This window comes from Clytia hemisphaerica, unplaced genomic scaffold (genome assembly GCF_902728285.1).
Source record: "Clytia hemisphaerica strain Z4C2 unplaced genomic scaffold, Clytia hemisphaerica genome assembly, whole genome shotgun sequence".
In the NCBI taxonomy this organism is placed as follows: domain Eukaryota; kingdom Metazoa; phylum Cnidaria; class Hydrozoa; order Leptothecata; family Clytiidae; genus Clytia; species Clytia hemisphaerica.
This window is the reverse complement of record NW_027103956.1, coordinates 98,026-112,297: the sequence shown is the minus strand read 5'-3', so window position 1 is coordinate 112,297 and position 14,272 is coordinate 98,026.

The following is a 14,272-nucleotide window of genomic DNA, read 5'->3' as shown; positions in this document are numbered from 1 at the left end:
TTTCCATAATTTTTATCAAGTTTTATTATTTGTCTGTATAAGTATTATGTTTACTTTTTTATAAAAAGGAGAGTATACTTTTTTATATTTTTGAGATAATAATATAAACTAAAATTACAAAAGATATTTTTCACCATCCAATTCAAAATTCAAATTTTTATTTTTTTTCTTACCTTATTCAATAAAGAAATTCAGAAACTTAATTTGATAAATTTTATGGTTCCCTGCCAAAACTGGATCAAAAAATATCCGTGGATGTCAATTTATTCCCAAGTTCCTTCATAATTTTTGTAGCGAATTTCAAAGTTCTGTCTACCTTAAAGGAAGAAATTTTGGCGGAAAGAAAATTTGGCTGATTTGGCGGATTTAGCCAGAATCCGCCAAATTAAGTTCCCGCCAAAATTAATTTTTTCCTCCATCCGCCAAATTAAATTCCCGCCAAATTATTTTATTTCGCGCGTTCCCCAAATTCGTGCTTTTTCAATCAAGCCCGAAAACAGGTTCTAAAAAATTCGAATTTCCCAATGTAAATTTTTAAGGCAGAAATCTGCCTCACATGTCATACCTGTCCTGTATACATCATATTATAAAAATACAGGACGGTTCTCCTGTCTATTTTTTAATAAGAATAATGTACTTTGACTGAGGGTCAAGTATTCTTAAGAAATTGCCAATTATTTTTATTATTTCAGAATCAACTTGTCAATCGAAAAATAATTTTCCCTTTTTTGTTGTTTGGGTTAACATGAGAATGCTATTCAAGCTATTCAAAGAGACTGATGCCCTTGAGGAATAGTTTTCTGCTCATTTAAAAAGTATATTTTTCATTGTCTTCAATCATCTAAAGTCTATATCACCTTGGCAAGAGATCTGTGAGGTCTTCAGTATTCTATTTATTTTACTCTGTAAGGAAAAAGTTTAGTTTTCCATAATTTTATCAAGTTTTATTATTTGTCTGTATAAGTATTATGTTTACTTTTTTATAAAAAGGAGAGTATACTTTTTATATTTTTGAGATAATAATATAAACTAAAATTACAAAAGATATTTTTCACCATCCAATTCAAAATTCAAATTTTTTTTTTTTTCTTACCTTATTCAATAAAGAATTCAGAAACTTAATTTGATAAATTTTATGGTTCCCTGCCAAAACTGGATCAAAAAATATCCGTGGATGTCAATTTATTCCCAAGTTCCTTCATATTTTTGTAGCGAATTTCAAAGTTCTGTCTACCTTAAAGGAAGAAATTTTGGCGGAAAGAAAATTTGGCTGATTTGGCGGATTTAGCCAGAATCCGCCAAATTAAGTTCCCGCCAAAATTATTTTTTCCTCCATCCGCCAAATTAAATTCCCGCCAATTATTTTATTTCGCGCGTTCCCCAAATTCGTGCTTTTTCAATCAAGCCCGAAAACAGGTTTTTTTTGCTCATTTAATAACGCTTTTGGCCAAAAATATCCTTCAACCGCCAAATTAAATTCCCATCAAATTAATCTATCCAGCTATCCGCCAAATTAAATTCCCTATGAAAAAACTTTTTCAACCATTCGCCAAATTAAATTCCCGCCAAAATTTCTTCCTTTAAGGTAACTTATTAAAGGGAGAACTTTTGGCAAGAATTTAATTTTGCGGATGGACTAAAAAGTTTTTCAGACAAAATTCAATTTTGCGGATGGCCGAGAAAGTTAATTTTGAAAGGGATTTAATTTGGTGGATACTTGCCAAATCTGCAAATTTTTCTTTCCATCAAAATTTCTTCCTTTAAGGTATTTTAAATCTAAATTCCAAAATTCTGACCAATTTTTAGCTCAATTCCCCTTTTTCAGATAAGAAATGCACAATTTTCCTTTACTTTTAATGGCTTTAAGCTAGGAGAAAAATTTTAATGCTAAAAAGAGATTTGAATGCACCACTGACATAATTTTGTGTTTCGAAGTTGAGTTTTGGTGATTTAAAAATCACACTAAAACCTGATACAGGCTTTGACCCCTGATGTCTCTCAATGTTTTCCAATCAACAATCTTAAAACCACACAAAAAATACTAGACTTTGGTATTATAATAAAGATGAAAATGCAGGATATTCAGTCATAAAAAGATGAATAATGTTGATTGTTGAGAAGACCTGGCTATCAGGCATGTATTTGCCAGTACATTTCCGAAATATGTGAAACAATGTTTTATGTCAGTGTGCATCAAATTCAGTCTTGTAGAAACAGATTTATTTATAGAACGATTCCTTATATATCTTAATTACAGATGGAATTCTTTTTTTTTCAACAACGAATTAAAAAGTAGAGGATTTTTAAACTCTTCCAGAAAAATATTGTTCATTGGGGTGCAGTATATTATCATTTTTCTAATAAACCCTGTAAACTAAGTAACAAAGTATAAAATTTGAAAACTCAAATCTATTCTAAATGTCTATCATATAATCGAGTGTTACTTGAACGTGTAAAAAATACAATATAAAACTTTTTTCTACAATAAAAAGTGTAAAATGTATAGAGAAATAAACTTTTTTCAAATTACGAGCATCCTAAAGTAAAAAGTCTGAAAAAAAACTGAAAAAAAACTTTGTTCATTGATGAAATTCGGTTGCAGCCTTTTAAGAGACAATCTATATAAACTAAAAAAAAAAAACCTATTTCAATGGTCTAAATTGTTCTAATCGATAGCAACAGATTTTCAAAAATATTTAACAACTAAGAATAAATTTGTTTACTTTTGTAAATATTCATTTTCTTTGAGCTTTTCAAAACACCTGCCTTTATCCAGATTTTTCAACTTGTGCCAAAAAGCTCTCTGGGACGGATTTAAACTGAGTGTGACTTCTTCCTTCTTTTTTAAGAAAAATCTGATTTTCACTAAATTGTTCTGCCAGCTGAGTAACATCTACTCTCCAGTCAGTTTTCTTATGTCGTCCACTTGATTTCGAAACTGACACAGATCGGTCAAACTCGTTTAGTAGGTCTTTGATCTCTTGGTAGGATTTGCTCACTCTGGCAATACTCTTTTCTGTTATCTTTCCTTCCATATGTCCAAGCTCCTTTTTTGCGCTTTTATTTCTATGTTCAAGCTCCCTATCCAGCTCAACGTTTGTTGACGGAAACCCTTTGTTGTTCACCGATCGATTCCAGATAAGTTCGTGAGCGAGGGCAGGGGGGAGAAGATCATGTACCTGAGCTAAGAAGTGAAGAATTTGCCCCGAATATTTTATATTTATTGGTTAGTTTACAATAGAGCATGAGAAATTTATGCAATCTTACGATTCTTTGCCCATCTGCATATTTCCGAGCGTCGTTGAAATTTTTGGCAACATAACCAATATTAAGGGCATTTTTTGAATAGTTAAGGACTCCATCGGGGTTTTCAGAAGAAACATTTTCCATATTCAAAACAATAAACTGCTCAATAATCTTATCCACAAATTCACGAAACAGGATCATACTTTCTGTGGCAATCATCTGTTCATAAAATCCAGGGTCATCATTCTTTAGCTGATTGACAGCAGCAAGAAGAAGTGCCTCCGAATATTTTTCAATGAGTTCTTCACATTCATTTACTGCTTTCATTGGGTCTACCTTCACACCTCTAGCGTTAAGAAAATTTCTAGCTTGGAACAAAGTACCTATATCTCCAGCTGATTTTGTGCTATATAACAGTCTCCAAATAGCCTAAAAGTACAAAGTATTGATCAAATCTAGATAAATAAAGAATCTACTGAGAAATTTCTACTAAATATGGATAGCCTATAACCTGGTGTTTGATTTTCTGTTTTTCTCTAAACATTTTCTCTCTAAAACAAATTTGAAGATATAAGAAAAGAAAGAAAGGAGATTTTTACCGCAAGAAAGTTTCCATAGGTGTGAAAATCTGCTAAAGCTGGGATATAACCTTCATATCTCTTCCATGTTTCATTGGAATCTTTGTGCTCCAGCTGCACTTGCTGGGCTCGTTCTACAGTTTTCAAATCTCCTATGAAGAATGTCTTTAGCTGGTGACTGGTGTCATGACCAGGGACAAATTGATGGGCGTGTTTCAAGATTTCGTCCATGCCTTCATGTGACGTTTCATCATGATCCAATATACCAAGAGGATACTGATAAAAATTTTATTAGAAAAATTGTAGCTTCATAATTTTTATGATAAATTGCTCTTTTCTATCAAGTTTAAGAAAAGATATGAGATTATTTAAAAAACTGAAATAGGATTTGTAATTTAGAGGAAGAAGAATATAGGTGGCCTGTAAACTTTTTTACCAGAAAGGTGACAAAACCTGGACTTACAATGCATGATTTAGTGGTCGTGTATTCCATGTAAGAATGTTTTATGAGTTTGTCAACATGTGCATCAGCCCAAGAAAATACTTTGACATAACGCACAAGATCTCTAGAGATTAAAAATTTTATGTCTTCCGATAGCTGCTTCATATCATCATCATTTGGTAGGTAATTGTCCAAGTTTATATCTTCTTCCTTAGTTGGTAGCTTGGCAGGAATACCATAAAGGTGATGTGGGGTCGGCACTCTGTTCAGAACAGCCATGGCGTTAAACATGTTGAGCATCGTGCTTTGATGGGTCCTTGTTGTGCTTCTACAGTTGATCTTTCTGTTCAAGTTATCACCTAAAAATCTTGGTTAAATAAGCCTTCTAATTCCTAAACCCAAACAATAATAATGTCTAACTTTTATCTAAAGGTTTCGTAGCTAAGTAAGAAAGAAATAAAATCAAGCCTTTTTTTCAAAATCTTGCACCACTCGTGTCATTTTTATAAAAACATTTGTACCTCAAATCTACATCTTGACCAAATTTCTTCACATAATTCCTTCTTAAATTTGTGGTTTACTATTTCTAAATAACTAAGGAATGTATTTCTTACCTACATACATAAACTTGGTTTCACAAAAACGATCCATATCGAGCTGTTTTGGTATCAAGATGACTTTTTCAACTTTCTCACTTTGATCTACTTGCCAATCATCATAAACCATCAAATATTCATGATCATTATCATCAATGACATCATCAGAAGATTCTTGTGAGAATTCAACTGATTCTACATCTTTGATTGATGAAACATTAGCATGATCATCAAGAAAACTACAGTCTGGATCTTAAAAAGAGTATTTCATGAAGATGTTAACAATTACTAAATACATTTAAAAATCAAATTTCTTTGGCCAGGATCATCATTGCTCAAAAATTTAAAAATTTCTTTAAATAAGAAAATCTTGATCACATAGGGGGGAGCATACAATATTTGGTATTGCGGAAATCAACCTTTGGAATCATTGTCAGAATATCGGAAATAAAACAATTTTTTTTCAATATTTCTGAATTCTAGAACTGGTTTGGTATCGGACATAAATCCATTTTTACTTCGGAATTTTGGTGACAAGGGGCTAATTTTTCATAATTTTGGAATTCATGGTAGAAAACCTATTTTATGGTAAAATTTCAAAATAAATTGATATCAAAATTGAGAAAATATTTTTCTGGAATTTCAGAAGTGGCAGCATATATTCTTCAGTATTTCTGAAACAAGAAATGTACTTACCAAAGGAAATATTCATTTTGACATCTCATCACTAACAACAGGAATTTCATCCTCAACCTTATCAACATTATTTTTCATTAAAAGAAGTTGTTCAAGATCAATTTCAGCTTGATGAGTCCATTCATTCACTTTTTCAAGAAATGTTTTTCCAAGACTTAATTGTGCAGATATAACAGAGTTGTATGATACTGATAGAGAAAGGCTGGCAAGGCGACTGATACAGAGTTTTTCTGCCTGTCCTTGTTTCAAAATCAAACCAATTATGCTAGGCAACATGTTGCAGTTGTGACATCTTGTGTGTAGCAGTGTGTTGATAGATGTCATGATGGGTGGAATTATTGCATCAACAGTTTTGACTTTATTCCTACTAATTCTTGGATTAGTACCAAAGGCGTTGAACAATACCATAGATAATGGTGCTTTGTCAAGCATTTCTTTGTGTTGAGAAACAAACGAAAATGTCCTGATATTAGAGTTTGGAATTGTTGTATTGAATAGCCTAGATTCTGTTAATAGCTTTGCTTCTTTTGAGATTTTTCTTGAAACATGGTTGATGAGAGTCTGTCTCACTTCCTTTGTATCAGAAGAAAGAATTTTATGGAGAACATTGGGACTTTTCTCTAACAGAATAGACTTAACTATTTTCAGTTTACTTTTGCCAACTTTGTAAACTTCTTCCTCTTCATTATCTTTAAGGGTAACCTGTAGATGTCAAAAGGATTGATAAAATTCAAAAACAATAATTTTATAATTATTGTGATCAACCCAAACTTAAAAAATCCTAAAATTTCCAACATCCAAGAATAAAATTATACAATTAACCTAGATAGTACTGAGAGCTATGAAAAAATGCAAATTTATTCCATACAGTGGTGGTTTCTTTTGAAACAATTACTTACTGTTAAAAATTCTTCTTCTATTAGACCATTATAAGGTGAAGAATCTTCTTCTGTTTCAGTTTGCTCTTCAAGTTGTAGACGTTTACGGGAGGTAGAATTTGAATCATTGGACAATCGCTTACTCTTTACTGTTATGAATTTTTTTACAATGTTTTCTTTTGTGTCTTTAAATTTGCTGACGAAATCTTCTTTGTGCTTGAAAAATGTATCTAATTGCCGTTGACACGATCTACATAAAATCTTAAAATCTAACCTTCCAACTTCGAAACCAAGTACAAGCTCAAGTTTTTTGCAAAGTTCCACTTTTTCTTCTTTTTCTTTAGACAATTTATACAATTTTCTTATGTAGTTGACATTTTTCTCTTCAACTCCACATAAAATACAATAGTACGCACTTTCAGAACATAGCTGTTTGATTATTTTGACTGGTGTTAATGTTTCTTCTTGCGTTTCTTCCATTTCTCACCTTTTATTTATAAAATCACTTTGTTTTTGCCTTCTTCAAGGATTAAAAAAGTCAATGTTTATTTCACACATCATACTTCTTTTCAACTCAATACTTAATGGCCTTAATTAATGTCAAGAATGCCAGAATGAGGCTTCAATGCCTATTGCAACTCAACCAAGATAAAATGCATAGATCCAAACTTCAAATAACAACACATATTTATGTACTTCAAGTTAAAACAAAAAGGGAAGCAGGGCACCAGGCTGCCAGTGAGAATAAGCAGGCAGGTTGACAATTTTCATAGCAGTATAAGGAACAGAGCTTTTAATCCAACACTTGAAAAACTAGATTGTGTAGTCAGACTGTCAGGGGAAATATACCTTTGTATCGTGAAAAAGCACAACCATTTGTTTAAATTAAACAAGTATATGATTTTTACAACATCCAACGTTCAGTCATTTCTTAGAAAACTGTTTGCGATTATTCTGAGAAAACAACATTGTTTACAATTCTCACCACACCGATAAGTTTCCAGATTTTTGGAGAAGTAATGATGAAAGTTAATTTTCTCCTATCATTTTAACATATTTTTTCTTTCCTACCGAGTTGATATAGTCTAAGACATTGAGCCCCTCCGATTATTTTTCGCCCGCGCGGACAAAATTTCCGCCCGACTGCTAATTTGCGTGTTTCAGATTATTCTTTATTTTTCGAATTCGTCTTAGACTATAGCATAGTCTAAAACTTTCGTGAATCAAGACGTAAAATTGAGAATTTTCACATGAAAAAATGGCCTAGAGGGACAAATACTTCTTGGGTTGGCCTGAAACATTTGTTCTTTGACTTTTTTCAGCAGGCTAAAAAGTGCCATAAAAGTTACATTTTATTCAAAGTTTGAAGTTTTACAGATTTTCTATTTTGTCAAGAATCTTTCGCGAGCATAAATTTTCGCGAATGGCCCGTTCCTAGAATTTTTTAAGACATTTACTTTCGCGAAAAGGGCCAAAATTCGCGAAAATCGCAAAGGTTTCTGCTCGCGAAAGTTTGTACGCCTAAAGTAGTCGAAATCTTTTTGCTTGTTTTAGAGAATCAAAAGCGCTACTCTTCTGTGCTTAATTGTAGGGGGGGGGGTCAATTTGCAATTTGGAAAAAATTACCCCATAGCTTTTTATAATGACCCACCCCCCATTTTATGAAACTTTCCTTCATTTTCCTAAGGTTTTTTTGGGAAAATCACTTAATAATGACCCCCATTCTGTGATTTTTCTTCCGGAGTACCCCCCCTGCTTATTCCACCCACCTACAATTAAGCGCAGAAGAGTAAATTTGAATGTATCTTTGGTCGAAAATTTCGATTTTTAGTGGTTAAGAATTGGTGGTTCAAGGTGGTCAAATTTCAAGGCAGTTTTTTGTTAAAGTTTCAAGGAACACGAGGCTGAAATTTGGCCAAAACCTAAGACTTGTCGATTTATTGAAATAACCACATAGCCATTTCTGTCTCAGCTGCAAATTATTTTGAGATACACTTTAATACACGGGTTTCGAATTAGCACTGTTATGATTCTGTGTAATTTGCACGAAAAAAAAAGTAAACTAACTTCTGATTAGATATGATAAAAAATTATAAATATCTTACAATACAGCACTGGGTTGGGTAGATCAAATTATCATATTAAAGCTACTGGATAATGTCACTGTTGTTACTTACACCATTGAAAAGTCCTGAAGCGGCATTTCTTACAATTTCAGCTAAAAATCAGCTTTATCCCCGTTCTCTAAATGTTTTGCATTGAAGACTCGAAACACATTTTCTTTTGATTCTCCAACATAAGTCTATACTTCCTGTGTTTAACCCATTTCTCCACCATCTCCATTTTCAGATCTTTCATTTCCAAATCATCCATTTCCTTTCTAGCAGAAACGTTCTTTGAAAGACTTGCGTACTCGTCAAAAAGAAGTTTGCAAATGTATTTTTCATCTATATCAACCAGGTTCGTACCCATCTCACGAATTAACACAAAAAGAATGGTTTCCAATAGAATCGATTGGAATTCAAGAATTGAATCAGGAATCAAACTTTCTGAATGAATAGCAGCACTGTATGATGTAAGAGGTGTTTTTTGGTTGAGACTATTTGGAATCCTTTTTCTTCGCTTGCTGATGGTGGATTCCGGTCGATCATTTTGGCACCCTTTGCAAAAGCAAGATGTACCGCATTTAGTTCCTCTCTTTACACAGGAGCATTTCTTCAGCTTACTAGTATCAATTTGCAAGCAATGGCTGGAACCTTCCTGTTTACTGTTTCTGCCACACCTACAACTTGTAGGCTCATTTGAGTTGCTTACCAAACAAGTAAATTCTTTTTCCTTCGGACCACACCATACATAGCACACATGTGGTATTGCTACACCTTGCCTCGGGGTAATGGGTAAGAACGGCATTCCAAAACATGCTGGTATCAACACGATCATGATGCCTAAAGAATTGGCCAATGCTTCTGGAATATTGCATTCTTCGGTTTCTGAATCTATCTCATAATCATCACAATTAAAATTTACTTCTTCTGATATCATATATCATCGATTCCGATTTCTTTTGTTATCCCGATACTCCGGAGAAACGATAAATAGCTTTCTGGCATTTCAAAGTAATGAAGAAGTAATGAAGAAGATCCAGGAGTTGATATCCAATCGCCTCGACGAAAGTTCCGCATTTCTTAGACTCCGAAAGATTAAGCGATTTTAAAATTGACCCAAGTGGGAAGGAGTCATCGATTGAATGCTTTTTCAAAAAATCTCTCGGATGCCAAATATCTGCAGGGATTGAAGCATACCCTTTTGTTCCGAATATTCGATATAGTAAGTCGGAATCCATTTTGGACTTGATTTGTTTGAATTGATTTGCAATGTTGATGATGCGTCTAGTTCTTGCAGCTAGAATAAAGTTAAGCACAAACATTTGTTATGAATCCGAGAAAAAACTAATCCTCATCTCATCGTAAGCTCCTTTACCAAGCCATGGGCGTAAGACAGAAATCTCTGCAACAAGGGGGTTCGGAGGTCCAAATTTATAATGTAGAAAGGAAAAGGGTATAGTATCGTGTTTCACACTTACGTAAGGCTTGAGTTAGATTGTAGGCATCGTGGTCTGCATGTTCAGATATGGCTAGATTATCATCCATTAAGGATTCAATTTCGAAGGGTTTGTCAAAGTCCACATTGTTATTTAAAGGCATATTCCTATCGTCTGATGATCTTTACCGGCGAATTTCCAAATTGGCTGAACGTGTTTTATTTTGACGGCTTTTCCATTTCTGTCGACGGTTTTTTTCTTCTCGTTATGGTAGTAGAAAATAGAGTTGAACAATGCATTTGCAGTATCAATACCGAGTCTATTCCTTGGCAAGATTATTCTCATTTGTCTGTGTAAGTTCTCGTTTTTGTTTGTTCCATGACCTGAAATATAAAATATATTTGAAATATTGTTGTATTAAAAAAGCCAGATTGACATTGTTTTTTTAGGTCTGAATCGCTGCTTCAAAGACGCTGAGTTTACATAAAGATTGCAGTAAACCCAGCTCTCAACTTCTTATGAGAAAAAAGACAACTTACACCGTTCGATAGCTTTCAAAATTCGATATGGAAGACATTTAAGCGAATATAGTCAATCCTCAACCTAACTCGAGAAAAATGTTAAAACAGGACTTTTGATTTTTGATGTCAAAAGAGTGCAAAGAATGGGCTATTCCAGAAAATGTCTGTACATGGGGGGGGGGTGGAGGATATATTGTCCGGGGGTAGCGAAAAATCATCAAAATTTGCCTTGTCTGGGGGGTAAATTTGCTCTGTCCAGTAGGTAATTTGGTAAACTTCCTATGTTTAGGAGGGAAATCTTCTTTAAGCCTTCCATCTTGTAAAAAGATTTTATTCCTTCTGTTATTTCTTGTTTAGGAAATTGGTTTACTACTTTGCAAGGATTTCTCATAGACACCTAACACTTAAAAGCATGTATTAAAAAAGAAAAACTTACCAACAGGAATTCCTGATAAACAGCCCAGCAACACATGTACTTTTAAATTTTCCCACTTCATAAAAAAGCTTTCCTGCAAGATCTTCCATCCTTTATAGCTAACGGTGTTCCAATTTTTGATGAATCTTTCCATGTTTTCAATTATTTGGGTTGGGTTTGGTGTGGGCATAGTCCTTTCTTCACCAGTATCATTCTTATCTCTGAAAACAAGTCTCAATTGGTTGCAAAGGTCCTTCAAAATGGATGTCGTTTGCTAATGGTTTTTGTTAATCTTTGGACAGCATGGAATAGATCAAGTTTCACCTAAAAAGATAATGAATGAATTTGATTTAAATGAACTTTTTAAAATTTTATTTTTCGGTTACCAGAAAAAGCTCAATTAAAAAACTAAATATGCTTGAAAACTTTGGACAATTTACAAACACTTTTATACTGTTGCTTTTTTAGCCCTTGCAGGACACATGAAATTTTATGGGCCCTAGTGAGAATCATGCTATAACCCTTCAGCTTATAAAGCTTATCGAGGGTGGTAAGATTTCTTACCATCCGTAGCTAAAGGGTTCTGACAAAAACTTTCCTCAGTAAGATGTTTACTTGTCAAGATTGAAGTCAATAGAAAAATGGTAAGGTAAATACTGTAAGTAATGAACAAAGCAACAAAGTACTAACTATTGCTGAAGGAAAATATTCAGCCAGTTTGGATTTCCACATACAGCAGTTATCTAAGTATATGTACTTAATGTTTTGACATAGAGCTGCCAAGTTACCAAATATATCTGACACTTGCTCAAAAGCAGTCCCTTTGCACAGCTTATATCCAAGAACTTGTCCGTTTTCATTGAGAAAGAGAAATATAGAGTCGACCAATTTGATCCAACGTTTGTTTTCATCGAGAAACCCAATATTGGTTGCAACTTTAAACGTATGGTCACAGCTTAAAAATTCACAATCGATTTCATTCATTTTTCTATCCTCTGCTGCCTTGTCACTACAATCTGATATAAGGACACTTTTGCGATAATATTTATCAAATACACCTTCTGTGTATATTTTTTGTGTTGCAGAAAATGAATTTCCATGGTCAACCAGACGATTAACCAGATCAAACGCCTCTACTGTAAGACCACTATCATGGCTCAAATAAAACGGTACTTCAGTCACTGGATTTAACTGGCGAAGAATGCCAGCATGGTAAGATGTGACAGAATGGCTATTATTACACCTGTATCGCCTGCCTACTAATCCCATGCACCAATTTATATCCCATATTGTTATTGGCATCATAGAATTCGAGCTACAATTTTCCCAGCCTTCAAGTGGATTATCTGGACGACGTAATGGTACATTCTGATTTCCATCTTGGTGACAGAGAGGGCAAAGCAAAGTTCTACATGGCTGCTCAATTGGATCCCAAAAAAGCAACACAGGTAAAACAACTTCATTGATTGTTCTTTCATCAACAAGATCCAAACAGTTATATTTGGCAAGATGATGACATTTACCAGCATTTATAACTTGATTGACAATTTCCATACATTTTTCATTCAATTTCATTTTTTATTTTTTTATCTAAAGAGATTAAAATCATTATTAGCTAAAATACCTATGTAATTTGTTCACTCAGATACAGGAAAAAGAAATGTACAAAAGAGATTTCACACTTTTTGACATGTTGAATTTATCGCAAATGGTAGAAAGCACCTTAACTTAAAAATATTTTGTGAATCAATTGTAAATCATTTTGCTATTTTTGCAAGGCTTGTAGAAAAGAATTTTATACTAAATTGAAAAGTTAGTATAGGAAAAAATTGAACAAAAAGAAAAATTTTCCCGTAAAATATAAAACCAAAGATTTGACAAGAGTAAGATTTCTTGGTACCTTTTAAAGGTCGGTTTTCACTGCAGTAAAAGAGTAAGTGGTATAATAACCAAAATAGAACTAAATCTTGGACCACAGTGAGTAAACCAGCCTCCAGAAATATTTACAGGTTAAAAGGTTTAAAAATTAAACAAAAGGATAAATTTACTAAAAAAGAATGGGCTGTTACATTACATATTTGGTGGGGATGGAAGAAATTTTTCAAGAAAAAAACTGAAAGTGATTGTGGACAAACCAACATAAGTCTTAGATGTCCAGAAATGCAGAAATTTTTGTCTACTCCTGCTATAAAATGAAATGGCCTAATTCATTTTCCTAGAATATAAACAATAGAATTCTTATTTTTCTTGTGGTATGAAAAAATATGTTTGAAATGTTAGTCTTATTTACAGGTTAAAAATTTAAACGAAAGAAATGTTTCGTTTTTCTCGTGGATTGAAATATATTTGATGTTAGTCTTATTTACACGTTAAAAATTTAAATAAAAGAAATGTTTCGTTTTCATGTGGTATGAAAAAAATATGTTTAAAATGTTAGTCTTATTTATAGGTTAAAAATTTAAACAAAAGAAATGTTTCATTTTTCTCGTGGATTAAAATATATTTGATGTTAGTCTTATTTACAGGTTAAAAATATAACAAAATAAATCATAAAAGTCTTCGTTTCCTTTTGAAACAATGGTTTTTCTTGTTCGCAATCCAAACTTTCCCTGCACATCCATCATCTGCGATTGCCTTTTTGTGGTTTGAATTTGGCGGACAAGGTATCAGTTAGACTCTCCAACTCTAAAATCAAATAAGACAAGAGCACTTAACTAACCTGTAATAAAAGAAGACTGGTGCTTAAAAGAAAAATAAACCATCTGTTCTGCAATGATCATTAGAATCAGTTAATGTAATATGTCAAAATCATGCTTAAAATACATAATACCTCTCCCCAAATACCTATGGGGGTAGGGAATGGTGAAGATTTTGAAATATAAAAACATATTTAGGAGTTGGGTTTATGAGAAATTTTAGGTGGGGACGACATTTTAACAGATCAGGTTGTCAAGAAAGTCAAAAAGTATAATCCAGATTAAAGGTTCATTTTTTCTACCATCTCTCTTCAGTTTGTCATGAAAACTTTGAACCAAGAGCTTTAAGATATAAAAAGATTTAGGTAGGGGTTGTCAAATAAGGTAAGGGTTGGGCTGATAAGAGATTTCGTTTAGGGGAACCACTTTTGAAGGGGTGTTGCCCACTATGATAAGCTGCACACGTTAAAATCTTACCACTCGCAAATTTTCTCTTTCTAACAATCCTTTTCCCGTTAGGGTCGTTAGGGTCGTTTTGTGTAGAAGCCTTACTGATTCTTTCCACAATCTCATCTTTTCTTATCTCTATCTCATCTTCGATATTAGATTTATCTGTCACATCTTGAAAATCTAAAAATGCATTATGCAGAAAAATAGGTCATT